We start from the raw sequence: 27,486 nt of genomic DNA, 5'->3' as shown, positions 1-27,486 counted from the left end.
CTCCAACATATTCTATAATGAAAAGGTACTTCTCATCAGTGAATATCATTGTGAAATACTGAAGGCTAAACAACTTGTGCATTGTAACCAGATACTCCCCAGCTACATTGACTTGAAGCCTAATGTCCAGAGAGCTTGATACTATGGTTTGAACTAAATACCATGACTAAGACGACTATGACAGGGCTGCTATGTGTGTCAGTGAAAGCATTCTCTTTGGGGATGTATGAACATGTGTGCGCATGGAGGGGGTATATTTGTATGGGTGACTGAGAGCCTGTGAAATTTAAACTGTGCGATATTACTAACTGTCCATTTTATTTTTCTTTCATTTAAATGCATTCAGAAGCATCATTTCGTTCCACACTACAGTCCAATACCTCAGTGTTTCAGTTGTTCGCCTCTTTGACTCAGCACCAGCCTGGCCCAGAAATCTGACTGAGCACTGCTCACTGTCAGGCCTTGCTATCTACAGCTTTTCCTAACTTTGAAATGAAAATATGACCTTGTGCTCATTTGATGAATAACTCAAGGCTTGGAGCTACTCTGAAGGTGTCCAGGAGCTACGCCAAGTGACTGGTTGGAGACACCTGATCTAGGTTAAGTGGATAATACAAATAGCAAACATCATTTTAATTTGGTATGTAAATATTATGTATATGTACAGTTATAAATAATATAAAATGTTTTTCTATTTTTACATGATGTGAAATTTCTACATTTCACATGAAAATCATACCTATACATAGATATATCTCGAAATACATACCAAATAAAATATAGGGCTCAAAACACACAACACATACTAATGTTGTAGTTTTGTCTAATCATAATGTGCTTAAAAATTCACACCATCATTGTTTTATGTGAAGAAAAACATAACTTACACTTTATTTCAATCACTACACTTCACTCAGGGACATTCTAGCCTGTGTAATGAAAGAAAAACAGTTAGACAGATTTACAAATTCATTTTAAACATGTACCTGTTCCTCTGATGAGCCCCAGAGCTGGCTGTGCAGGGACAGAACTCAGTTGCCAGCAACTTCAGCTTCTAAGGTGAGATGGTGGGGGCCCTGTCACCTGGTCGAAAACAGCAGTAAAAGTTGAGGAAGTCTTGTTGGATGCAGTGTTAGGAGGCAAGTGAGCTTTTTTTGAAACGCCACATACATGTACACGACGTAGGCAATGGTCAATAGCGATGGACACAACCATTAGCTGTCCTATGTTGCTTTCTTACACAATTTAGTTTATGGTTGGGTCCGTCATTGAGTTTTACACCCACTAGGCGGTCAACTTCCCCCACGGCCGACTAATTCCAAATGTCTTGACAGCAAGGTCAGGAATCTGCTATTTCAGATCGTTGAACAGAGTGTTTGTGACTGTTATGTGCATCACTATCATTCAAAATGGTGGCTACTTTGTTTACATGTTAAAAATGGTCATGGTGTTCATTTGTTTTTACAAAAAAGTGTAATGTAGTGCCTTAACCCTTTCGGTGCTCATAATGGAATGGTTCCGTCACAAGCACCAGTGCTTGCTCCTGTGCTCATGACGGAACCATTCCGTCATGTGCCCAGGCGCACTAAATCCCTCTGTTGCAAACAGCACAGGAATTCCTTTTTTTCTGGGCCTCGGGAAGTGGAGAAGAGCTTCCCAACCCTTTTGTTTTTCCAATGTAATGACGATCGCGCACATGACGCGCAGTCGTCATTACATTGAAAATGAAACTGAAACTTAGTTTCAGTTTCAATGTTTCGGTGCTCATGGGGCTATTTCAGCCCCGAGCACAGAAACACATTGGAGAGGTATCACTGAAAAGGGGAGACTCTCCCCTTTCTAATCTTACCCTTCTCTAGTGGATCCCTGCTTGGGGATCTCCCCAAGAGGGCGATCCCTAAGCAGGGATCCACCCACTAGGAACCAAAGAGGGGAGAACGGCTCCTTGGGTAAGGGCCTTTGATCCCCCCGTTGAAAGATGGCACAACCAGTCTTTCTGCCCCATTGAAAGATGGCATAACCAGTCCCAATCTGGGGGCAGAAAGCACCCTAGACACCAGGGATTCTTTTTTATGGGCCAGGGGTGGTGAATGCCCCTGCCCTTTCCCCCAATAAATGCAAAAGTCTTTCTGCCCCCTCAGGTGGGAGATGGGGGCAATAGCCCTTTATCTCCCCCCCGAGGGGGCTGAAAGCCCACTAGGCACCAGGTATTATTATTTTTTTAAAGTTCAGCGGTGGGGCAGCTCAGAATGGGCATGCTAATGCCCCCACTCCCAAATAAATGCCACATACTTTCTGAAAAGACCCCACTAGGCTCCAGGGATTACGCTGGCTTTTGTGTACGTAGGGGGTGGGAGCTGCCCAGAATGGGCACACCAATGGCCCCCCCACAAAAACAGCCACAGTCTTCCTGCCCCCCTTGGTGGCATATTGGGGCAATACCCCCGATCTGCCTACCCTCCAGGGTGATAGAAAGCCACTAGGTACAGTCCTTTTTTTCGCAATGTGCCTAGCTGTGGATTTGGGGCCCAAGCATAGCCGGCACCTAGGGAAACCTAACATACCTGTATATTTTCGAAAAACGACACCAAGGGGAATCCAGGATGGGGTGACTTGTGTGCCTCTCACCAGGTTCTGTTACCCAGTATCCTGGGTAACAGAAACCTCAAAGTTTGTAAAAACACAAAACACATTTTCCTCACATTTCTGTGATGGAAAGTTCTGGAATCTGCACGGATCCACAGACTTACATCCAACCAGCACTCCCCAAAGTAACCCGATTAAAATGGCACCGCACTTGTGTGGGTACGCGTAGTACCCGCAACAGGAAACAGCCAAAAACGCAATGTGGACACATCACATTTTTCCAGGGAAAACTGGTGCTTTTCTGAACGTGCCTAGCTGTGGATTTTGGACCCTAGCTCTGCCGGCACCTAAGGAAACCTATATATTGTTGAAAACTAGACACCCAGGCAAATCCAGGATGTGGTGACTTGTGTGGCTCTCACCAGGTTCTGTTACCCAGAATCCCTTGCAAACCTCAAGCATTGTAAAAAGAAAACAAATTCCTCACATGTCTGTGATGGAAAGTTCTGGAATCTGTGTGGATCCACAAACTTCCACCCAATCAGCATTTCTCAAAGTTACCCGATTAAAATGGTACCTCACTTGTGTGGGTACGCCTAGTACACGCAGCAAGAAACGGCCAGAAACGCAATGTGGGCACATCACATTTTTACAGTGAAAACTGACCTTTTTTTCCTAATGTACCTAGCTGTGGATTTTGGACCATAACTTTGCAGGCACCTTAAGAAACCTAGCAAACCTATACACTTCATATATGATGTAGAAGAAGTAGGTGACAAAAAGATCATCAAATACTTAAAGAACCTTGCAAAAAATATCACAAGCTGATGAAATATCATACCGTCAAATCAAGGAAACATAAGAAGCCAAGTTCAATCCAATGGCAAATGTTAACTATGATAGATACATCTTCAACCACACAGGACAGAAAGCTGGTGAAACGATGGATGAGTTTGTCAAAAGACTTGATACCCTCATCAAATTCAAGTGAATTCAGTGAATTTAATGATGAAGAGGCCATGCGTCTTATAGTCATCGATGGTTGCCTCACTGATTCATTCATACGACAGACGACTGATATGGAAGCTGGAACAACCCACGTTGAATCAGTGTTGATCAGGAAAAGTAAACAGGAACACAAAGTAGAGGCTCAGAAGACGATGTCTCAGAAGAAAAAGAAATTGTGCTTCCAATGTGGATTCTTGTTTTCACATGAAGGTAAATGTCCCGCCATTGGACATATGCAAAGGCTGTGGGAAAGAAAACCATTTCAGAATGGTCTGGAAAGCAAAAGAGAAACTAAGTATGCCACGATGAGAACAGAAAATGGGTGCCCGAAAGTTTCAGAATCATTCTAGCCATGCCCACAAGGCCAAATGGCAACAAGTAGAGACTAAGCAAAGTGGATCACCATCAAATTCATCTTCCAAAGGCTCATCATCGAGGGACAGTGAAGAAGATGGCTCTGTATATACTTTACCAAATTGAGGTATAGTGTGTACAGAGTCCAGTGGAACCCCAAAGGTAGGCAGAGGTAAAGTTAGATAGCACCTCAGTCTCTATCTGTGGTAGTGTGGTCGAGCAGTAAGGCAGTATCAGAAGACTGTTTTAAGCATTTGTTGTACAGACTCAGTCAGCAAATGAATTCACACACTCAAAGACTGAACTTCAGACCAATTGTTTTTGTATGAAAATATTCTTCTGGTTATTTTATTTTCTAGAACCAAGCAAGCATGGCTCTAGAAAATAAAATATCCAAAAGAATATTTTCATACAAAAACAATTGGCCTGAAGTTTTTTCTAGAACCAAGCAAGCCTTGCCCATGTGATAAAACCAAGAGATCCTCGGGGGAAAACATGGCGGCAGCTTAGGACGCGGATGCTCCAGAGGATCGGAGACCAAACGGGAGGCTATGCCCGAATAAAAAACAAAATATAATGCTGTGCTATGGTAAAGTCGACCTCAGAAAAACATGGACATGTAGGGTTGGCTGCTTGTAAAGAAGAACACAAGTCAAAGAGAGATCACCATGTGAAGCGGATCACCATTTTGCCGATGCCCCAAGATCACACTAAAGGTGAATGGCTGCCCTACAAATTTCATTATAGACAATGGTGCATTGATCAGTAACATGCCAGCAGAAAAATACAACAAACTTTCTCCGGTACCACGTCGAATGCCAATGAAAACAAAGGTGCCCCGATGGGGACCCCTTCCCATTTGTGAGTGGCTTACCACCTATTTGAAGTAGGTGGTAAACTGTGAGTGTTTTGCAACCAAAAATGCAGTCACAAAAAAATCATACATTGCTATGAGACTCTCGATTAGGAAGGGACGCCCTTGGCACGCCCCTTCCTAATAGTGAGTCGCAAACTATATTTTGCGAGTCTGTAATAGTTTACCAACTCGCAAAATATGGTTTGTGCATTGGGCAGACCCAATTTTGTGGTCGTAAACGAGCCAAATTTCCATTTTTGATTGCAAAAACGGTCGTACATTTGCCTCAGTGTCTTCTCCTGTCTTGATTTGAACAAAGGATACCACAAACTCGAGCTGGAATAGAACTATAGGTACATTACTACTTTTTCAACTCATGTTGGTTTGTTCAGATACAAAAGACTCAGTTCTGGTGTGTCGTCGGCTGTAGAAATCTTTCAGGATGTCTTTAGCCTAATAATTCAATGTGTTACCACATGCCTTTAATTACAGTGATGATATATCTGTATTTGAGGTCAAACAAAAGGAACATGACAAAACTTTTACGCAAGTGCTTGCTCACCGATGCAGGTCTCACGTTAAATGCTAAGCTGTGTATCCTGCGCCAGTGGAGATCACGACCCCTCCGTCTCAACAGCCCCGGTTTGTGTCCATGATCCACACGGCCTACCACAAACGAGTCGCTTACAACATCCAGGACCAATCTGACCTCTTCCTCAAAGTGTAGGCGCCATTCCTATGCACAGAGAGTGGCGGTTAGATACGTCCAATGACACTAAGATTGCCTCAGTCATCAACATGACAATATCAAGACATCTCAGCTCCTTACTCCATTCTACTTCACTCTGCATCCCACTCACACACATGCGCTTCCTCCCTTATCCCCCCTCATTCCCCTGCCCATCCGCCTCTTACCTTCTACCCCTCTACCTTGACTCCTTACCTTCCCACTATTACCCTTCCCTGGGAGATCCTCCCCATCCCGTAATCCCGTCTCCCCCCCTCTATACACAATTTATTATTAAGGGTAGCTTATAAAAGCGCTTGGTTACGCCAAAGTGTGTCCCCGCGCTGCAACTGAAGAACTCTGAGCGAGGTGGAGACCAGTGATCCGTTATCTGGAGAACAGGTGTGTTTTTAGGTTCTTGCGGAAGCTGGATTCGGATGGATCCAGACGGAGATGGAGAGGGAGGGAATTCCAGCTTTTCGCTGCCAGATAGCGGAAGGAGCGTCCGCCCATACGGGCTCTTTTGACCCTAGGAACCTTAAGTAGGCCCTCATATGAGGAGCGCAGCTCGCGCGCAGGTGTATACCTTGTCACTAAGTTCTGGAGTGGAATAGGAGATTTCTTAGCCAGGATGCGGTGGCATGTACAGAGGGCTTTGAATTCCACTCTGCTTTTTACTGGCAACCAGTGGAGGGTTTTGAGAGCGGCTTTGGTGTCTGATCGTTTAGGGATTTTTAGGATGAGGCGGGCTGCCGCGTTCTGTATTACCTGAAGGCGATTCATGGCTTTGCAGGTGGTACCCAGGTACAGTAGGTTGCCGTAGTCTAGGCGTGATGTCACAAGGGCATGTACCAGTGTTTTCCGTGCTGACATAGGAAGGAGGTCAAGGACCTTCCTTATGGTTTTTAGGACACCAAAATAGACGCCTGCAACTCGGTCTATTTGGGGTCCAAAAGATAGGTCATCGTCGAGCCATACGCCTAGGTTTTTTACTCCCTGGCGGGGTATGGGAGCTTCATCCAGACATGGAGGCCACCACGCCGATGACCAAACAGATGGGTTCCCCCCCACAACGAGCACCTCGGTCTTGTTGCCGTTTAACTTAAGGCAGTTGGTGGACATCCAGGCTGCAAGTTCTTGCATGCAGTTCCTGAAACTGTCCATCGCAAGACCGGGTGCACGCGATAGGGAGATAGCCAGCTGCGTGTCATCGGCGTATGACACGATGCTCAATCCGTGACTCACGGCAATTGAAGCCACTGGAGAGACATAGAGATTAAACAAGGTTGGGCTCAGGGACGAACCCTGGGGGACGCCCTGACCCAAACCTATGTTTCTCGAGTAGTGGTCGCCCTGGCGAACCTGGAAGCTTCTCCCTGTCAGGAAGGATTGTAACCATTGGAGTGCAGCTTCGGATATACCTCCGTTGTTCAGACACTGTAGCAAGTTGTCGTGCGCCACAGTGTCGAACGCTGCACTCAGGTCCAATAGGATGAGGGCCATGGTGTGTCCCTCATCTACCCCCTGACGTAGGGTCTCAACTGCAGTAAGCAGTGCGGACTCTGTAGAGTGGCGGGGGCGGAATCCGAATTGGGTGTCGTGCAATAAGGCAGCCTTTTCCACGAAGTCCATTAGTTGTTTATTGACCGTTTTTTCGGCCACCTTGGCTAGGTAGGGCAGGAGTGAAATTTGGCGGAGATTGTCAAGTTTCTCAAAACTGATGGTAGGTTTCTTCCTGAGGGGCAGAACCACCGCCTTTTTCCACTCCCTAGGTACTGTCTTGGTGGTAAAAGATACATCGAGTACATGTCTAATGTATGGTTCTAGTACCCTTAGACTATCCGTCAGGCGTTTGGGTGTGGTAGGGTCTCTCGGAGAGCCCGACTTCACCGACCTGCAGATTTTTAGAAGATCTTCCGTGGGAGGGGTAGTAAAGTTGATAAGTCTAGGTTTATCTCCCCACTCCCTTGGGCTTTCAACGAAGTCTGCCCCGGTTTTGGACTGCGTAGGGAATGCTGAGTAGATTTTTGTTATTTTATCTGAGAAAAAATCTGCGATTTTGTCACACAATTCTGGCGAGCAGTCAGCGGGGGCAATAGCTGGGTTTCCGCTTGAAAGAGTTTTGTAGAGTGAAAACAGCTCTTTCGTCGAGTTACCAGCCTCACTGATCCTATTCGTAAAATATGCTGTTTTTGTCTTTCTGATTAGTCCATGGTAGATTCGTCTCTCGGTTAGATAATTCTTTCTGGTTTCTTCAGAGAGAGTCTTGCGCCATTCTCTTTCGGTTCTTTTCAGTGCAGTTTTCTGAACTCTTAGTTCAGCGTTGAACCACGGGGCAGTTTTGTTTATGCGTCCCCCAGATTTGGTTTTTAGCAAAGGGGCTGTGCAGTCTAGTGCCTGATTAATGCGTGTGCAGAGGTTAGCATTGGCTGTGTCAGCATTCTTCCCTCCTGGGCTTCCTCCTTTCGTTAATTCTGCACAGAATTTGGACTGAGAGAATGTAGCCCATTTCCGTTTGAGGTGGTACATAGCTGGTGGCTGTGGGGGTCTGCTTCCCGGGATTCGTATGGAAAAAGGGACCAAATAGTGGTCCGACCATGGGATGGGAATTGGGGTCATAGCTTCCGCTTCCCCCCAGTTGACAAATATGGGGTCCAGCAGATGACCCTGTTGATGGGTAGGGCCTCTAACAATTTGGGTAAGTTGGAGGGCTTTCAGTGCCTGGCCAAAATTCTTACTGACGTGGTCTGAGGGGTTATCAAGATGAAGATTGAGATCCCCGAGTACCAGAAACTTGTCAGTGCACAGTGCGGTTTCCATGATTCCTTCAACCAAACTCTCCTCGAACCTGGCTATGGGGCCTGGGGGTCTGTAAATTAGTATGCCCTTTAGCGTGTAGTTATTATTCACTTTGACAGTGAAGCTCCCTGCTTCACTGTCCAGGATGGGAGAGCTATCTAGCTGGCATCGTAGGTTTTCGCGGGCTATAATTGCGATACCGCCTCCTCTGCCTGTGGGTCTATCCAGTCTATGTATTGTATACCCTCCTGGAGTTGCCTCAAGGGCGTAGGGTGTAGACTCATTATCTAGCCATGTCTCTGTTAGAAACACAAGATCCCATTGGTTCTCAGTAAGTAGATCATATAGGTCTTCTCAGTGAGCGTACGTTAAGCAGTCCGCATTGTATGGTATAGTTCATGTTGGTTGTATTCTTACCAAGGTCGAATGAGAAGTGACAGTGTTCGCAACCCATATCGTTTTCCATGCATAGACTATGCTTGCTGGAATCGTCGATTTTGTGGCAAGAGTTCAGTAGATCCTGCTTGCTCCACCGTATGTGGCCATCTGGAGGAGCAGGGGTTGTGGCCCTGGACCGCGTACGACCGCGGACGGGCGCAGATGGGCTTGCCCTAGGCGCGCCTTCGGCGCGCAGACGGCGCTCCCGCTGCGCTCGTCCGCTGCGCATGCGTAGGAAGCACATTTAAGGAGAGGAAGGGTGGGCGTGGCCTAACGGGTGGGCGTGGCCTCGCGCTCGCGATGGCGGTCGTGAAGTCCGCTGCAAGGAACAGCGCTAAAATCCGCTGTAAGTGCTTGCAGGACTTTACAAATGCAGAGTGGGTTTCTCAGTGGACACAAAGTTTAAACAAATGTAAAATAATCAGAAAATGAGCAGTTTTAAAATCACGAGTTACACCACCTCCGGCTTCCGCCTCAGAGGTCTTCAATTTCAATTTCCAATAACCCCCTCTCTCCTTTCACCCCCTTCTCCCTGGCTTCCTGACACCGTGGCCCCTCAGGCTAATATTAGCTAAATCCCACCCAGTTATTACGATAAGGCTCATCATAAGGAGACAAAGTTAACAACCTTCCCTTACCATGCCTCTTCTACGCCCTCGATATGGTCAATGTAACTTTAAAACAGGGTACCTAACTTCCCTTATACCCCAAGCCGCAAATGACACATAACAGAGGCGTTTTCTTTTCTTACATCAATTGCCACACCTCCCTATAGGCTTATACACTCTGGGCATAGCTCTCCCCTGTGCCTAGGAACCAGCATGAGCCCAATGGGATTTGATCATTCATAATATAGCCCCCTATTATATGTTATCGCTGTCACATCAATTCCCCCCTCCCTTACCCGCACCTCAACATGGTACCTTTAATAATTGAAACGTCTTTCCCTCCCTCTCTTCTCTCTCTCTTCCTATCTCTTTCCCCGTCCTACCACCTTCTTCTTGAATACTTTCCTCATTTTTCAAAAGGTATATACTACACAACTTTTGCAGTATTATCTAAAGTGGCCATTGTATCTGTGTGGCCGATGCTAATGTTCCTACGATGTTACCTTATTTCAAAATTGCTAATAAAGAAATACAACACAAAAAAAACATTTCCACATTGACAAACCCGAGTCCTTGTCAATGCCACTCTTTCCCGCACACTCTCTGGCCCAGAAGAGAAACAGCGTTTACATCTCATGAGCTACAATGCATGTGATTACAACGCAGTTGTTACAACGTCGTTTCTACGACTTGCTGTAGGGGGCGCATTAAACTAACGAATAGTATGATTTACTATTGCAACACCTTCGCTACTGTTGCACTTGCTGGAGTTGGAATAGTAAATTATACTATTACTAAGTCCAGCGCGCCCCCTACAGCAAGTCGTAGAAACTACTTGCGATGTAATCGTTTGCCTTGTAACAACACAGTCATTGTAAAAACTGCGTTGTAGTGCATGCGATGTAACATCGCATATTCGGCCCAGAAGACATAGCGCTGACCCACAATCCACACTCCAACCATTTTCAAGAAAGGAGCAATAGCAATCAGGAGAAGGCTGCAGCTGAAAGTGCGAGTTGGTAGAATGAAGGGTTGTTAAAATGGAGGAGTGGAGTTGGTTTAAGAAAATTACGTATTTGATTGGGGGGGTGTAAATAATTTGATACGTAAAAAATAGTTTGTGTTTTAATTAGAAATGTGAATACATCTGTGATTGGCTGCGTTTAGATGTTTCACATGTTACACTACTGTGGATGAGCTTACGTTTACAAGCACTTAACCACACCTGCTACTGTGCAAATTGGAACCTGTTATGCTGTGGTTGAAAAGTGTATGAACTTTTGACTTACTGTTACAGTAAAGTATTTGAAAACAGGTTGCTATGGAAACTGAACAAAGCAACGTGGGTAAAAGATTCCAAACAGGTTGTGGATTGATTTTTAAAACTATACTAGTTTACACTTAACATGCAGTTAAAATAACACATTTTCTAATTCACTGCTCTCATTACAATAGATATATGATTTGAAAAATATAGTATTATTATTTTAAATGCTGAAACAGATTCCTGTACTGAGTCACAACTCCATCACAGAGTTACAAAGGGGGGACGCAATGAGCGCCGCAATGGAATTGCAACTCCACCCACAGGTACTACCAGATAGGGCTTTTTATCAGGATGCTAATAAAGGGTTAAAAGAAAGTGAAAATGAAAACTAGCATAACAATAGGAAAGAATGAACAGAACGTCTTCATTTGCTTAGCATATGAGTATTAGTGGAAAAAAAGAGGGGAAAAGTGCCATTACTGGTTTGTTCATTCAGAGAGACATACTAATCATTTTCTCTGAGAAGAAATTTGAAGTAAAACAGTGCTAATATTTAAGAATCGACTAAGCAAATTTACAGGTATGTTAATAATGAAGAGATTCATAATGTGTATAATATATATAAGGTGAGATTCTGTCTAAACAACATTTTTTTTATCTTTGGCAACAAACACTTCAGACAGACCCAGCATGCTGGGATGGGGAGTTGCTCCGCCCCCAGTTACACATTTCTGTACATTGGCTGGTGAGAGGAGCAAACTGTGTCTAACATCCATCTGTATGATGACCACATGGTGCTTTGGGTACGCTATATTGATGATATATTCGTCATCTGGAAGGGCTCTCAATCTTTGGCCCTCCAGTTAGCCGAGGAACTCAACATCAATGATTTGAATCTGAGGTTCACTGGTAACATCAACACTGATACCTTGGAATTTTTGGATTTGAAATTGACAGTAAAGGATTCTCTGATTGAGACCAAGTTATTTTGAAAATTGACGACAGGGAACAGTACCATTCATGCTGCCAGTTGCCATCTGGTCAATCTTATTACCAGTATTCACTATGTGGATCTGATATGGGCAAAGGCGCAACTGTAGCAATAATGGGGATTTTGCGGTAGAAAAGAGAGTCATGATGGATCGATTATGTGCAAGGGGCTATAGCCCAGAGACTCTCAAGTCAACTGATTTAAAAGTTAGTAAGGTAGCGAGAGAGGCCTTATTTGTACCTTAGAATACTATGCCTACTTGCACTGAGCTAATTAGGTTTATAATGACTTATAGTAACCAGGCCAATTTGTTACGAGGCGTGCTACTTAAACATTGGCACGTATTAAGCTCAGACAAGGCTTCCTTCAAGTATGTCACTGTGAATTCCAATATTATTTTCAGAAAAAGCAAATTACTGAAGGATATACTGTGTGTAAACTTAATCTCTAGTCAAGAAAATCCAATGGCCGCCATCAGAACAACAGGCCTTGTTACATATAAAAAGTGTGAAGCGTGCAGGTCTAGTACCAATGTACGGTCCTTTACTATCCCTAACACAACTCAAGAGTACAGGATTAATAACAGGATTAATAAAGGGCTGTCCTGTCATTCTGAATTTTGCATTTATGTTCTCAGATGCCCCTGTAATCTATATTATATTGGGAGTATGAGCCACAGAGTTAAGAATACAGGCGTTGGAGCATATGAGAGTGATTACACACCTTGACAAACAATACCCGGTGGCCAGGCACTTCAAAGAACACCATGCAAGTGACCCCAAGTTGCTCAAGTTCTTTGCTTTTGATCATATTTCCATTTCCATTGGAGGGGTGATTGAATTTTAGCCCTCAGGAGACTCGAATCGCAATACATTATTAGATTTCGTACTCAACTGCCCCTTGGTTTGAATCAAGGCGAAGAGTTGACTGTAAATTGGGGCTAACTCGGATGGGATTTTTTTAATGTATAGACCTGCAATAATAATGACATTGTATGTTATTTATAGTTTTTCATCGTTTCCCTTTCTCTCGCACTGTACAGTAGTACTTTTTATATTGTGCACATTCGTTTTCAGATATTTTGAAACGATTTTAGTTAGTATAACATCTCTCTCACAGGTGATTTGGTGGAAGACTACTGTGTCAAATGGGCATCTGATTGGGCTAAGCTAGAATAATTTTTGGTTATAATTGTGGTACAGTTTATGAATTATGACTCCAAGCAATGACTGCCCACTTAGGTGTGAAAGTGTTTTGTTTGGCAGTACCTGCTAGCTGCGAGAGATGTGCATGTCTACATGGCATATTAAGTATACAACTTACACTGTACAAATCTAAGTGAGCAGGAGTAATATTATGCAACAGCTTGAACTATGAGGCACTCTGATCTTATATGGTTTTCCAGCCACTTCCTATTTCAGTCATGGACTGGTGCAGGGAATGCAATTATGTTTAGCTTGTATAAATATGCAGTACGAAGACTAACAAATCAGGAATAACATTAATTATGTATTAGCATGTACTTAAATTGTGCCCTGGATATATCACTTATGTGGCATGAATTGTGTGATATGTTATCATTAAGAAATGTTTCTCTTAATGCAATAGCTATGAAATTGCTATTCTAAGATGGCGCCTGATTTTACTTGTGAAGCCAGTAGTCCTACACCCACGTTCATCTCACTAGTTGGTGTTTATTAGTCAATTTTTACTGTTTTGCACTCCCGATCAAGGGAACTGGGGTTCCCCAAATGTACTTAGTTGTAGCCTGAGGTTTAAAAATGTATGGAGAGTGCCTGTTTTCCGTTGTTAGTGGCAAGGAGCATGTTCTGGACATTTTGGGCCCCCTCACCCGTTCACACGCTGCACATTACAGGGATGGAGGCTGTAATGGGACTTTATTGGCTGATATATATATATATATATATATATATCTATTATCATAATTTATTCAAGATATTGGTGATTTCCTCAGGTGAATATATGATATGCCCTGGTCTAATGAATATTTATTAATGACGTTGGACATCACCTCTTTATAAATATAAACAAGTTTCAAACATCAAGATGGACTGCAAGCAGTGGAGTACTACCTTAGGAGCAGGCCTTGAAAATGATATCCTCATAGTAAGATGTTACTGGCCATTATTACTTGGTGCTTGAATAATAACTTCTTTTATTTTGATTATTAAATTTCCAACAATTGAGAGAGGTGGCCATGGGTGCTTGCTTCTCCCCCAGTTACGCGTGTTTACACATGGTCTGGTGGAAGGAGCAAGTACTAATGGTGGAACATCTTATAGATTGGGAGGAACATGTAATTTGCTGGCTTTGTTACATAGACAATGTCTTTATCATTTGGAAAGGGTCAGTGGTGAGTGCTGAAATATTTGTGGAAAAAATCAATGTGAATACAGTCAATTTGGAATTTACGGCACACCTTATCACACATACAATTGATTTCCTTGATGTACAGGTCCTTTTTGAGAACAACAATATTGAGTCCAAATTACATAGGAAGACAACAACAGGAAATTCACTACTTCACGGCTCTAGTTTCCACCCTAGATATTTAAAGGATAATATTCCATATGGCGAAATGTTAAGATCACGTAGGATCTGTAGTCAAGAAAGGGACTTAATGAAATGTCAAAATGAAGCCAAACAAAGATTTCTCGACCGAAGGTATTCGATGAAGACCATCACCAGAGTAAATCAAGAAGGTAGGGAAACTATCCTATTTAGGGACAACACTAGAGAAAGGAAGAAGTTAAATCCAAAGCACTATCAGAAAAGTGACAAGACCAGTATTAGCCTAATCACTACATTTAACAAACAGGAAAAAAAGATAAGATCCATATTAAAAAAACAATGGCTGATTGTCTGAACTGACTCGACCTTAGAGCCCATAGTTCCCCAAAAAACGATCATCATGTTTAGACGAGCGCCATCCATGATTAATGCTCTGGTCAAGAACAGCCCTGAAGTAGTACAAACCAGTAATTGGCTTACGCAAACAAAGGGATTTTTTTAAATGCAGTTCATGCAGGGCATGTAGATTTGGGATAAATAGGACACAATTTCTCACAGCATTAATGAAAGACCAGTGAAGTTAGAAGGGCTATTTACAAGTAAAACTGAGTTTGCGGTGTATGTTTTAGAATGCACCTGCTAACTGCGTTATGTTGGAAGTACGAAACTACCGGTTTATATAAGAATTCTTCAACATTTGAGAGCCATAGTCAACTCAAATTCCTCTTACCCAGTTGCTCGTCATTTCAAACAGCATCATAACAACAATCTTAACTGTTTGAAATACTTTGTCATAGATGCAATACCTAATTTTAGGAGGGGAGGAAATCGAGAATTAATGCTCAGACAATTGGAAACCCGATATATATAATACATTTGGATACCAAGTCCCCTAAGGGTTTAAACATCAGTGAGGACATACACAACTTCTTGTAATTAAGTTCACAATCAAAATTGCACACTGTGATTAGAAAATAAATGATTTTTCGTGTGCAATATGGGATGAACTGACCTGCCTATTTACAATTGTACTGTATATTATGTATGCTTTCTAACTCCATATGCACTTTTTAAGCACTTTAAGCACTTTTTCAAAGATAATGATGTCAAAAACAGAGGTATTTATATGTGAATATTGGTTTGTGTTTTAGGAGGGAATAATTATGCTATGTTTTGTGTTCATTACATAAAAACTGTGGGGTAATTTAATCTTTTATGAAGATCACTATTTAAACCAGGCAGCTAACCACTGAGCCGAATCAAAACAATAATTTTCCAAGTATCAATGACAAAGCCCACTACGGGCTCAATTTTGCGATCATTGGATTGTTATTTTAACTAATATCGCCATATATTGTGGACAATGCATATATACAAGTAAGTGAATAGACACCAGGTTTTAATGAACAAGTAACTTACCTTTGGTAACACATTATCTGGCACAGACCCTATCTAGCTGCAGATTCCTTACCTTTGAATTCCCAGCGTCAGGTTGGATCCGGAGAATTCTGGTGAGCAATACACCCTGCATGCAGCGCAGAGTTGGGTGGCTCCATTTGGCTCCGTATGACATCGTGCGTGTCGGCAGCATCGGTTATGATGTCGCCTTGCCTATATAGACGCCACCCACGGGCGTGGACGTGAGTACTTTTAGTTTTTTCCACGCCAGTAGCATAGAGCCACAAAGTAGCTGACGTAGTTGTGTGCAAAACTAGGGCATTCAAAAGGGGGAATAACCCTAGCCCTAAAACATTAGTCCACAAAGCGGGGAGGCATGGGTGGGCTGTAGGAAATCTGCAGCTAGATAGAGTCTCTACCAGATAATGCATTACCGAAAGTGAGTAACTTGTTCATCTAATACACTTCCAGCTGCTGATTACTTAAATTTGAATTAGCTATCCAAGCTATACCATCCCGGCGGTGGGCTGAGGTCCAATTTGCTAAACTAGGAAGTCCTGTAGGACCAAGCGAGAAAAATACCTGCACCTGTGGTCCTGATCATCCAAACAGTAGTGTTTTGCAAACGAGTGCAAAGATGTCCACATTGTAGCTTGACATATGTTGCAGCCTTTCCTCTGGTGGTATGGGCCCTTAGGGGGCTGCTTCTTTGCCAGGCCATAGCAGATATTGCTGCACAGAATGACCCAGTGAGAAATTGTCCTTTTCTGCATTGCCCTTCCCTTCTTCGCTCCCACGTACGACACAAAGAGTTGGTTGTCCACCTGGAACTCTTTAGTGCGGTCAAGGTAGAACAAACGCTCTTTTTGGGTGTAGACTGTGGAGACGCTCCTCTTCTTTAGAGGGATGCAGGGGAGCAAAGAAGATGGCAAAAGTGATGGACTGACCGAGATAAAATGGGATCACAACTTTTGGCAAAAAAGAAGCCCTGGTGCAAAGCATCACCTTATCTGGAAAGGACATAAGATAAGATGGCATACAAGGTAACGCCTGCAACTCACTCGCCCTCCGGGCTGATGTAATCGCCACTAAGAAGGCTGTTTTGATGGTCAACAGCCATAGGGAACAATTGTGCAGAGGCTCATCAGGTAGGTGAGGACCAAATTAAGGTCCCACTGTGACATCACAAAGGGCGTAGGTAGAAACAGGTGAGCCAGCCCTTTTAGGAATATATGCACAATGGGAGATTTGAAGAGAGAAGGTTGGTCTGTAAGCCGCAAAAAAGCAGACAGAGCAGAAAGTTAACCCTTATAAGTGCCCAAAGCAGAGCCCTGCTGGGCAAGGGTCAGAATGAACAAGAGGGCAGTAGAAAGAGAAACAGATACAGGGTCAATAGACCTATCAGTGCAGTACAATGCGAATTTCTGCCAACGGCAGTTGTATACCGTCTTGGTGGAGGGTCGCCTGGCAGACAGAATAACATTGCAGACTTCGGGAGGTCAAAAGCTATCAACTGCCGCCTCTCAATCTCCACGCATGGAGGTGCAGAGATGACCGCATCAGGTGGAGAACCCTCCCCTGCTGCGGCAACAAAAGATCATCCCGAAAGGGCAGCCTTATCGGAGGATCGACACTCATTCTCAGAAGCTCTGGAATACCAAACTCTCCTTGCCCAATACGGAGCCACAAGGATGACTTGGGCCCTTTGTTCGTTCCTGATCTTCTTCAGAACCCTGGGCAGGAGTGGTATGGGCAGAAAGGCGTACAGCAGGCCTGAGCTCCACTTGCGTCGAGAAGCGCCACTGAGAGATAGCTGCCTTGGAAACGCTAGCACGCAGTACTGCTGACACGGTGCGTTCTCTTCGGAGGTGAACACATCTAACCAAGGTTCTCCCCACTGCTGGAAGAGACCTTGTGCCAACTCCGACTGGAGAAGCCATTCGTGATCCGCTAGACATCGTTGCCTGAGTTTGTACGCCCTGGCTTTCAGAGAACCTGCCAGTTGTTGAACCACCAGGGCTATGCCCTGCCGCTCCAGCCATGTCCAGAGACGCACAACTACTCGACAAAGGATCCACGACCCCACCCCACCTTGCTTGTTGCAGTATCACATGGCAGTGGAGTAATCCGTGAATACCTGCACCAGCTTCCCTGTGACAGAAGGAAGAAATTATTTCAATGCCAATCGAATCGCCTGGAGCTCCAATAGGTTTATGTGGAGCTCCGTATCCGCCGGAGACCAGTGTACCCTGATCTCTACCTCTCCCAGATGGCGGCCCCATCCCAGAAGTGACGCATCTGTCATGACTATGAGATCTGTTTGGGAAAGGGATAGGGGTCTACCATTGACCTAATCTCGGTTCGTCAACCATCACTGCAGATCTCTCACAGTTCCTTCCGAGATCTGGACCATATCGGTGAGATTTTCCCAATGCTGTGCCCATTGGAACTTCAGGTCCCACAGTAGAGTCTGCATATGCTACCTGGCATGCTTCATCAACAGAATGCAGGAGGCCTTGAGGCTCAAAACCCTCAGAGTCGGTCTCACTGAAATCCAGGATAGTGGCTGAAACATCAGAATCATAGCCTGAATACCCTGGACTCGCTGCTCGGGAGGATAGGCCCGAAACTGCACTGTCTCCAGAACTGCCCCGATGAAAGGGAGCATCTGAGAAGGAGTCAGGTGTGACTTCTGCTTTTTATAGAGAACCACAGCAAATGCAGGATGTTTGCCATAGTCTGAAGGTGGGAGACGACTGCCTGGGGCGAGGATGCCTTCAACAGCCAGTCTTCGAGGTAGGGGAAAACTGACACCCCTAACCTGTGCAGATGAGCTGCGACCACTGCCATTACCTTGGTGAACACCAAGGGGCACTGGTTCGGCCAAAGGGGAACACAGTAAACTGAAAGTGCTCAAGGCCTACCTTTAAGCTCAGGTGACACCTGTGACCAGCAGGATAGGGATGTGAAAATACACATCCTGCAGGTACAACGCTACCATCTTGTCTTCTTTGTCTAGGGCAGACAAGACCTGAGCCTGAGTGAGCATTTTGAATTTCTCCTTTTTGAGGAATAGATTGACGGTCTGAAGATCTAGAACGGGCTGTAGCCCTTTGTTCTTCTTTGGAATCAGAAAGTAGTGGGAATAACAACCACTGTCTACTTCTGAAGCAGGGACTCTTTCTATAGCCCCCTTGGCCAAGAGAGCTGCAATTTCCTCTTGGAGCAATTTTAAATGATCCTCAGGCAGCCGTTCCTTCTTTGGCAGAATGAGAGGAGGAAAAGAAAGGAAAGGCAGAGAATAGCCCTCCTGGACGATCTTCAAAAAAATGCTATGGGTTTCCAGTGGGAGAGATGATGACGAATTCTCCTACCACCTGGAGTAGTGTGATCCTGCAGAATCAGCCTAGGAATGCTTAGAGGCTGGGGCTGCCAAGGAGAGTGCGACTGATGACTTCTGGCCTCCATTCCTGAATAAAAATGCACTGCATCCACGTCCTTGCACACTTGGGCAGTCTGTGTGGGATGGTGGCTCGGATAAGGTTGACGTGGCTGGAAACCCCTTCTGTTGCCACGAAAGGGGCGGAAGGGAGACTGGCCATGAAGAGTGGAGGAAAAGCCCAAGGATCTGGCTACAGCTCGAGAGTCCTGGAACCTGACCGAGTCCGAGTCTGCTTTTTCCACTAAAATGCAGGTGCCATCAAAGGGCAAGTCAATCAGATTAGCTTGGACATCCCCTGAGAAGCGACATGTAGGGAGCAAGGTCTGGTGTCTCAATGCCACCGTCATTGAAATTGACCTATCCAGCGCATCCGTTGGTCTAAACCACACAGCATGGTGAATTTTGCTGTATCTCTCTCATCTTTGACTGCTTGGGAGAGCAGAGCCCGAGCTTCCTCCAGGACCTGTGGCAGAACTTGCGCACCCGTCTCTCAAAGGGAATGGGAGAAATGGCTCAACAAGCATGCAGTATTCACCTACCGCAATACAGGCTGGAGGAAGAAAACATCTTCTTCCCAAACGCATCCAACCTCTTGAATTTCCTATCCGGAGGGGAGGAAGGGAATGCGCCTTGGGACGTTGAGGCCTGCACCACCAAGCTTTCTGGGGTGAGGTGTTGGCTGAGGAATTTGGGGTTACCCAGAGCCGGGCGATGGCGGCGTTCTATCGTCCTTTTCACAGGAGCCCCTGTGCTAGGCTTGGACCATGTGCCTAGAAGGACGTCCATAACTGCTTCGTTGAAGGGCAAAAGGGGTTCGGATGTAGAAGCACCAGGTTGAAGAATCTCGGTCAGGAGATTAGTCCTGACCAGCACTGAGGGCAGCTCCAGTCTAAGGACCTTAGCTGCCCTCCTTACCACCATGGCATAGGATCCCCCCCTCCATACCCTCCGCTGACAGAGAGAGCATGCCAGCATCTGGGGAATTGTCAAGTGCACTGGCATCCCCAAGTTTCCCATACCAGTCCAAGTTCTCCTCAGAGACTTCATGGTGTTCCAGAGGGTCCACAGACCCTGCCCAATCCTCTCCTGAACCTAGCACATCCTCAAAGTGCTCAGGAGACAACATAGAACCTCTGGGTTTATTTGGCGTCGGAATCGCGTTGTGCGACATCATTCCGGCTCCTAGTCATTCGGGATGAGGATGGGGCTGGTGCAGCCGATGGGCACTGGCGGCGCCACAGGCACGACTGCTGGTCTGACGTCGAGGAAGGTCACAATGGCACGACTGGAGTCAACCCGGATCCGTGATCGGATCTCTGAGGTCCCAACGGTGCCGTGGCCAGAGCCAAATGGCTTCGAACCCAATGGGCCCCTCACGATCCCACGGGTCCCGAGTGCTCACCAGTGGGGTTGTTCTGCTCAAATACACGGCGCATGGCCTCTTAAAACTCCCTAATTTGAGCGGGAGATGCTTCGCTCCCAGAAACGGTGGGAGGTACAAAGTCGACCATGCCTAGAGCGACGGTACTCCTTACCTCTCTCGACGACAAACACCAGCCGAGGCGAAGATGAAGTCCGCTTCGACTTCTTCTTTTTATGCCTCTTCTCCAAGTGTCTCAAGGACCTTGAGTGGGATGAAGAGGACTTTGGGCTCCGAGAGCAGTTCCGTGACCTCCTCTTCTTCGATCGGTATAGGGACCTCCACGGAGTCTCGCTTGACGATGCGGACTGCCGGGCCGCAAGGAGCTTCAAAGCCCACACCCTCAAGATCTTAGGAGCCATGGCCCAGCATTCATGCACGACTTCGTATCGGGGTCGCGCTTGAGACACCAAAGACAAATCAGATGGGGATTGGTTACCGACATCATGCGGTGACCTACTGGTGGTCGCTAGTAGGTAGTTATAGTTAGGGCCACGGTTCCATAGGAAAAGCATTTTTGACTTGGCAATGACTTTGGCGCGTCCTTTGACCAATCTTCATGAAATTTTCCACAAAAAGGGTAAAGGTAGGTTCTGTGTGTCATGGAAAGTTTGGGGGTGATCCGTGCAGTGGGGACTCAGAAATTAGGGCACAAATTTGGCTGCATTTGTAATGTTAATTTCCATAGAAACCTTTAGCCACACCTACAGCCCAAACCGCTGAACGGACTCACACCACATTTGGCAGGGAGGTAGATGTTGGTTCAAGAAAGTGCCTTTTGCTTATTTGGTGTAAATCCAGGGAAATGCAGCACTCTGATTGGCTGCCAACACTTCAACCAGGAAGTGTTGGCAACCATCTTGGGACTCGGCTTCACCAAGTCCCCCAAAAAAGTGAAAATAAAGCAAAGGAGGCAGGGTAGGAATGCCCTGACCCCCAAGCCATAGACTTGAGGTCCCCCTAGGACCCCGCCACGGCATAAAAGCATTAAAACAAACAATTCTGCCGCAATATTGAGATATTTGCAGCAAAACATAAAATAAAAAAGCAAGCTTGGGCTCATGTGCTTGCTTTCAAATAATCCCCAGGTGGGCTAGGTCCTGGGGGCATATAATATATATAGGAGGGGGAGCACGGGCCTCCGTTCTAGGGCTTACCAAAGTCCCAGGGACGGCCACCTGCCGGGGCACTTGTCATTAAGCAGCCCCCCTCCCCTTTTTGAAAAAAACATTTTATAAAGGCTTGGCCCCGGGGATGGGGTCCCTGTAGCCAGAGATGTTTTAAGGATTTTGGGGGCCCGGGGCCAGATGTATTTTGGGGGCCTCTGTTCGGAACAGCTTTGATTTTATGATCCAGTTTCAGCTCTTTCATAAACTCTTTGGTCATATTCTAAGTGTGCTTACATCTAATATTCAGAGCTAGTGATGTGTGTTTTCAATATTGTAACATCAGCAGTTCACTAGTATTATTGCAAATAATTTCTGTAGCACCCTCCCATTTCTCATACGATAGGTTTTGTATAGATCTAAAAGAAACTTTTTATATGGATGTTGCATGAATCATAAACACATTCTGTCTGCAAAATATCTGTAATAGACTCTCACACCTTAAAAATAAATAATAGAAACACGCTGTTTACAACAATCTGTATAAACATTGGTCAAGGTCACCAGGGCAAGACTCTCTGCAGAACAGGGCTGGCTCTATCAGGGGCCCCCTGAAAGGCTGGGGCCCTGGGCCAGAGCCCACTTTGCCCATGCCTTAAAACGTCTCTGCCTGTAGCCGAAGATGGCCTAGGATGGGGGACTCTTGGCCCCTCTCCATTGAAGTATAAAAAATGAATAAATAAAGGCCGAACCACGGAGAGTGAGGTCCCCAGGGCTGGAATCGGCTCAATGAGAGGCCGACCGCATGTCCCCCTCCCTTTTTTGATATTTTTTTTTTAAAAGGGTCAGGCCCCGGGTGTTGGGGTCCCCGGGGCTCAAAATGGTCCAGGGAAAGAGGACCACATGGGCCCGCCTTCCTAAGAAAATAAAAAAAGAAAACAAAAACTCTGGCAATTCGACGGAGGCCTGCCCCCTTTCTCCTCTAATCTTCAAACGCGCCTCATGGTGTGCTCCTGGTTGAAGGATGAAGTCCCCTTGGCTGCTGAGGCTCCTTAGGGGCCAACAAGACCTCCTGGTACCTCCAGTATGCCCCACACAGCAGAATTCCTGGGAGCTGTTTTGAGGCCCCACCCCTTTTCTCCACCACTCTGCAATCGTGACTACGACTTTAAAAACCATAGAAATTCACTGAAAAAAACGAAGGTTACAGGGACGTTATAGTAAAGAATTAGCATATAAAAAATCTTAGAAATTCACTGAAAAAAACAAGGGTTACAGGGACATTATAATTAGGAAGGAAAATGCTACTTACCAGTATGCATCTGTTTTTCGCCAGCAGGGAAATGATGGAGTTTTGTGAGAAACAGAAAAGATGCCCATGTATGCTGTATCTAAATAAGATAATACTGGAACACATAAAGGTAGCCGGGGAGGTGGGTGGGCGTGTGTGGATCTGCAGCTCTACATGCCAAGAACAGATGCATACTGGTAAGTAGCCTTTTCTGTTCGAGGCATATGAGCTGCAGATTACACACTAAACATAGATTGTATAGCAGTACCCCTCCTTAGCGGCGACCACCAGTATCTGTTGCAGTAGTTTGAAATAATGTTTTGTATACAGCCCGGCCCACACTAGCTTGCTGTTTTGTTTGCACATCTACACAATAGTGCCTTGTGAATGTGTGCGGTGTAGACCATGTAGCTGCTTTACAGATGTCATGTAAGGGAATGTTCCCTAAAAATGCCATTGAAGCCCCTATCTTTCGGGTAGAGTGGGCTTTAGGGGGAACTGACAATGTTTGTTTTGCTTTGTGATAGCAAATCTGTATGCATTTGACAATCCACCTTGTTATCCCAAATTTTAATATGGGTTTGCCTTTATGTGGTGGTGAGAAGGATACGAAAAGCTGTTTTGTTTTGCGAAAAGGTTTTGTTCTTTCAATGTAATAAAGCAGTCCTGTCTTGACATCTAGAGTGTGGAGAGCTCTTTCTGCGACTGTTTGAGGTTGCGAGAAGAACACTGGCAACTCTACAGACTGATTGAGGTGGAAGGGAGAAATAACTTAAGGGAGGAATTTAGGATTAGTTCGTAGAACAACCTTATTGTGATGTATTTGTAAGAAAGGTTCCTGAATTGTTAGTGCTTGGAGTTCACTAACTCTTCTAGGAGAAGTGATGGCTACTTAAAAAGCAACTTTCCATGTTAAAAACTGTAGCTCACATTTATGTAGAGGTTCAAATGGAGGACCCATTAGTCTTGTGAGAACGATGTTTAAATTCCACACAGGTGAGGGGGGTACTCTGGGAGGAATTATTCTTTTGAGGCCTTCCATAAATGCTTTGATGGCAGGTACTCTGAAAAGTGATAAGTGTTGCCTATTTTGTAAATAGGCCGCTATGGAAGCGAGATGCAACCTAATAGATGTATAAGCCAAGTTACACCTTTGGAGATGTAGTAGGTAACCTATGATGTGTTGGATAGACACATGCAGAGGATTGATGGTGTTGTTATGACAATATATAACAAATCTTTTCCACTTGGCTGCATAGCAGGCCCTAGTTTTAGGACGTCTAGCCTCCTTAATAACGTTCATACAGTCAGGGGGAAGGTTAAGGTAACCAAATTCTAAGACCTCAGGAACCAGATCGCAAGGTTGAACAGATCTGGGTCCGGATGTCTGATCTCTCCATGGTCCTGGGTTAAGAGACGTTAGGATAGGTGTAGTTTTTGGTGCGGAACCACAGAGAGTTCCAGTAATGTGGTGTACCATGGTTGTCTGGCCCAAGTTGGAGCAACTAGAATGAGAGTCAGTGAGTGTAGCCTGACCAATTCATCCATATTGCATTGCCTTTGGACAATGGGTGTGGAAATCTGGCGGCGAAGCTTGGGCATTTGGCGTTTTCGTGTGTGGCGAAGAGGTCTAGTGCGGTTGGCCCCATATTTGAAAAAATGGTTGAAGAACTTGCGGAGGAAGTTCCCACTTGTGAATCTGTTGCGTTTGATGGCTTAACAGATCAGCTATGTTGTTTTGGACTCCCGGGACATGTTGGGCTAGGAGAAAAATGTTCTGCGGTACAGCCCATCTCCATATGCTTTCTGCTAGATGAGAGAGCTGTATAGAATGTGTCCCACCTTGTTTCTGTATGTAATACATGGCTGTCATGTTTTCCGTGCGGACTAGGACAGCCTTGCCTGATATTTGCTTTTGGAATGCCTTTAGGGCTAGAAATATGGCTAGTAACTCCAGGTGGTTGATGTGGAGAAATTTCTGTTGAGGAGTCCACCTTCCTTGCATGGTGTGATGTAAAAGATGAGCTCCCCAGCCGGAGAGCGATGCGTCCGTTGTCAGGACAATTTGTGGAACTGGCTCTAGGAACGGTCGCCCTTTGGAAAGGTTTTTGGTGTTCCATCACTGCAGAGAGTGGTGAGTGAGACCGTCTACCAACACCAGATCTGTTAACTGACCTTGAGCCTGGTTCAATTGCCGTGCTAGGCACTCTTGGAGAGGAAGCATCTGGAGTCTTGCGCGAGGCACTATGAATATGCAAGAGGCCATCATCCCTATGAGTTGCATGCACACTCCAGCTGGAAGAGAGTGTTAAGGCTGAAATTTGGTTATGAGGGCCTGTATGCTTGCTATCCTGGCTGGACTGGGATAAGCAAGCGCTTTTGAGGTGTCTATTGTGGCCCCTAGGTACTGTTGTATTTGGGACGGTTGTAGATGAGACTTTGCGTGCTTTACTGTGAACCCCAAGTCGTGGAGTAGTTGAATAGTGGCGTGAGTGTGTTGTACACACTGACTGTATGAGCTGGCTTTTATGAGCCAGTCATCTAGATATGGGAAGACATGAATGTGCTGTCTTCTTAGATGGGCTGCCACTACCGCCAGGCACTTAGTGAATACCTGGGGTGCTGTGGTGACTCCGAAAGGGAGTACCTTGAATTGATAGTGCTGACCGTCCACTACGAACCTGAGATATTTCCTGTGATATGCGTGAATGGGAATGTGGAGTAGGCGTCTTTGAGATCTAAAGTGGCAAGAAAGTCGCCTTGTGAAGGAAGAGGAAGGACCTGCTGAAGTGTGACCATGTGAAAGTCCAGAACAGGTCTCAGAGAGCCGTCCTTTTTTGGTATGAGAAAATACAGAGAGTAAACTCCTGCGTTTTGTTGGTGCAGGGGAACTGGTTCTATTGCACTCTTTTGTAGGAGGGAGATGACTTCCTGCTTGAGCAGTGATAAATGTTCTAACGACATTGGGCGCTGTTTGGGTGGTATGTTTGGGGGGGTAGAGGTAAGTTCTAAACAGTAGCCCGATTGAATGATTTGTCTCACCCACCTGTCTGTGGTGATGTTGGTCCAAACAGGCAGGACCTGTTGTAATCTTCCCCCGACTGGAGTGGAATGGGCCAGGGGGAACAGTGGGAAGTCTCTGGGTAGGGGTGGAGGCAGAGAGGGTGTTGTTTGCCTTGCCTCTACCTTTGTTATTGTTGCCTCTGTAACTTCCTCTCTGGTAACCTCTGGTGAATGTAGACTGGGTGGGAGTCTTATAAGAGGTAGAGGGGTTGTCAGAGGAGTAGCCTCTGGAGGTGCCCTTGTAAGAGGGACGACGAAAGGAATGTCTGGGAGCTTGCGATTGCAAGGCTCCGCTTGATTTAGCTGTGTCCGTGTCCTTCTTCATCTTTTCAAGGGATGAATCAACATTATGGCCAAATAAGTGTTCCTGATTGAATGGTTGGTTTAAGATGGAACTTTGTACTTCAGGTTTGAAACGTGAAATGCGTAGCCAGGCATGTCTACGCAGGAGAACACTTGTGGTAACAGCTCTGGAGGCGGTATCTTCCACGTCCAGAGCACAACGAATGGAGGTGTTGGTGATAAGTTTCCCCTCTTGTATAAGGTGATTGGCTTTGTCCTTATATTTGTCCGGGAGGTGTTGCAATAGGGTTTCAAGTTGGTCGTAATGTGCCCTATCGTACCTAGCTAACAGTGCTTGAGTGTTGGCGATACGCCATATGTTAGCTGCCTGTGAAGTGGTTCTTTTGCCAGAGGCGTCTAAGAGTTTGGATTCTTTATCGGGGGGTGGAGCGTCCCCTTATGTTTGAGAGTTGGCCCTCTTTCTAGCATTGGAGACTACAAGGGAGTCTAGTGGTATGGGGCCCTTAATGTACGCTGGGTCTGCTGGGGCAGCCTTGTGTATTTTTTCTCGATCCTGGGGTTTATAACCCTAGCCCTGACAGGATCTTTAAATACCTCAGGTGCATGCTTGGTAACTCCTTTTAGCATGGGCAGAATAGTGGTGGACCTTTGTGGGTTATCAAAGGTGTCCATCAGGAAATCCTCTTCCACAGGGTCAGTATGTATGTCAACCCTGTGGTATTGGGCAGCTCTGTGTAGAAGCTGATGAAAACCCATTGTGTCCTCTGGAGGGGAAGGCCTGGAGGGGTAGATGTCATCCTGTGGAACATTAAGGACATCTGGCATACTATAATTGTCCCAGGGGTCAGGGGAATAAGGTGGATCCCCTAGTCGCTCATCATCCGCACCTCTTCCTGTGTTATCAGAGGTGTCATCATCATCATCCATTGGTGGAGGAGATGGTGGAGGAGAATGGTGTGGTGGGGTTGGAGGTGGTGGAGGTGGAGGAGGAGATGGGGGAGGTGCTGGAGAGGGGACCCTGAGGGGAGATGTGGCAATGTCCCTTCTTTTAGGTGGTGGAGCCGGTACAGGCGTATCCAACGGTCTCTTCTTTGTACTTAAAGTCAGCTGACCAGTTTTGGGGTCCTTTAGAAGAGTTTTCTGTTTAGGGTCTGGTTTAAATAGCTCTTCTGATAAGAGGTTGGTCTTTCGGTGCCGACTGCTTTGGTTTGGAAGACTTGCGCGGCACCGACTCCTTTGGCTTAGAACTGTGATGTTTTACAGACTCTGTGGCCGCTTGTGGCACCAGGTGTTTTTT

The 27,486-nt window shown here is 45.6% G+C and overlaps 1 protein-coding gene and 1 pseudogene across 1 annotated transcript in view; both read right to left on the bottom strand.

Annotated features, from left to right (window-relative positions):
* The window catches only part of LOC146861755 (metalloprotease TIKI1-like), a 1,236,995-nt gene that overhangs the window by 883,793 nt on the left and 325,716 nt on the right, over positions 1 to 27,486 (bottom strand). The window lies entirely within an intron of this gene.
* On the bottom strand, positions 20,601 to 27,014 carry LOC146861756 (uncharacterized; annotated as a pseudogene).

This window comes from Triturus cristatus, chromosome 2_2 (genome assembly GCF_964204655.1).
Source record: "Triturus cristatus chromosome 2_2, aTriCri1.1, whole genome shotgun sequence".
In the NCBI taxonomy this organism is placed as follows: domain Eukaryota; kingdom Metazoa; phylum Chordata; class Amphibia; order Caudata; family Salamandridae; genus Triturus; species Triturus cristatus.
Note: the sequence above shows the minus strand (reverse complement) of the source record. Positions and strands in the feature narration are given on the sequence as shown.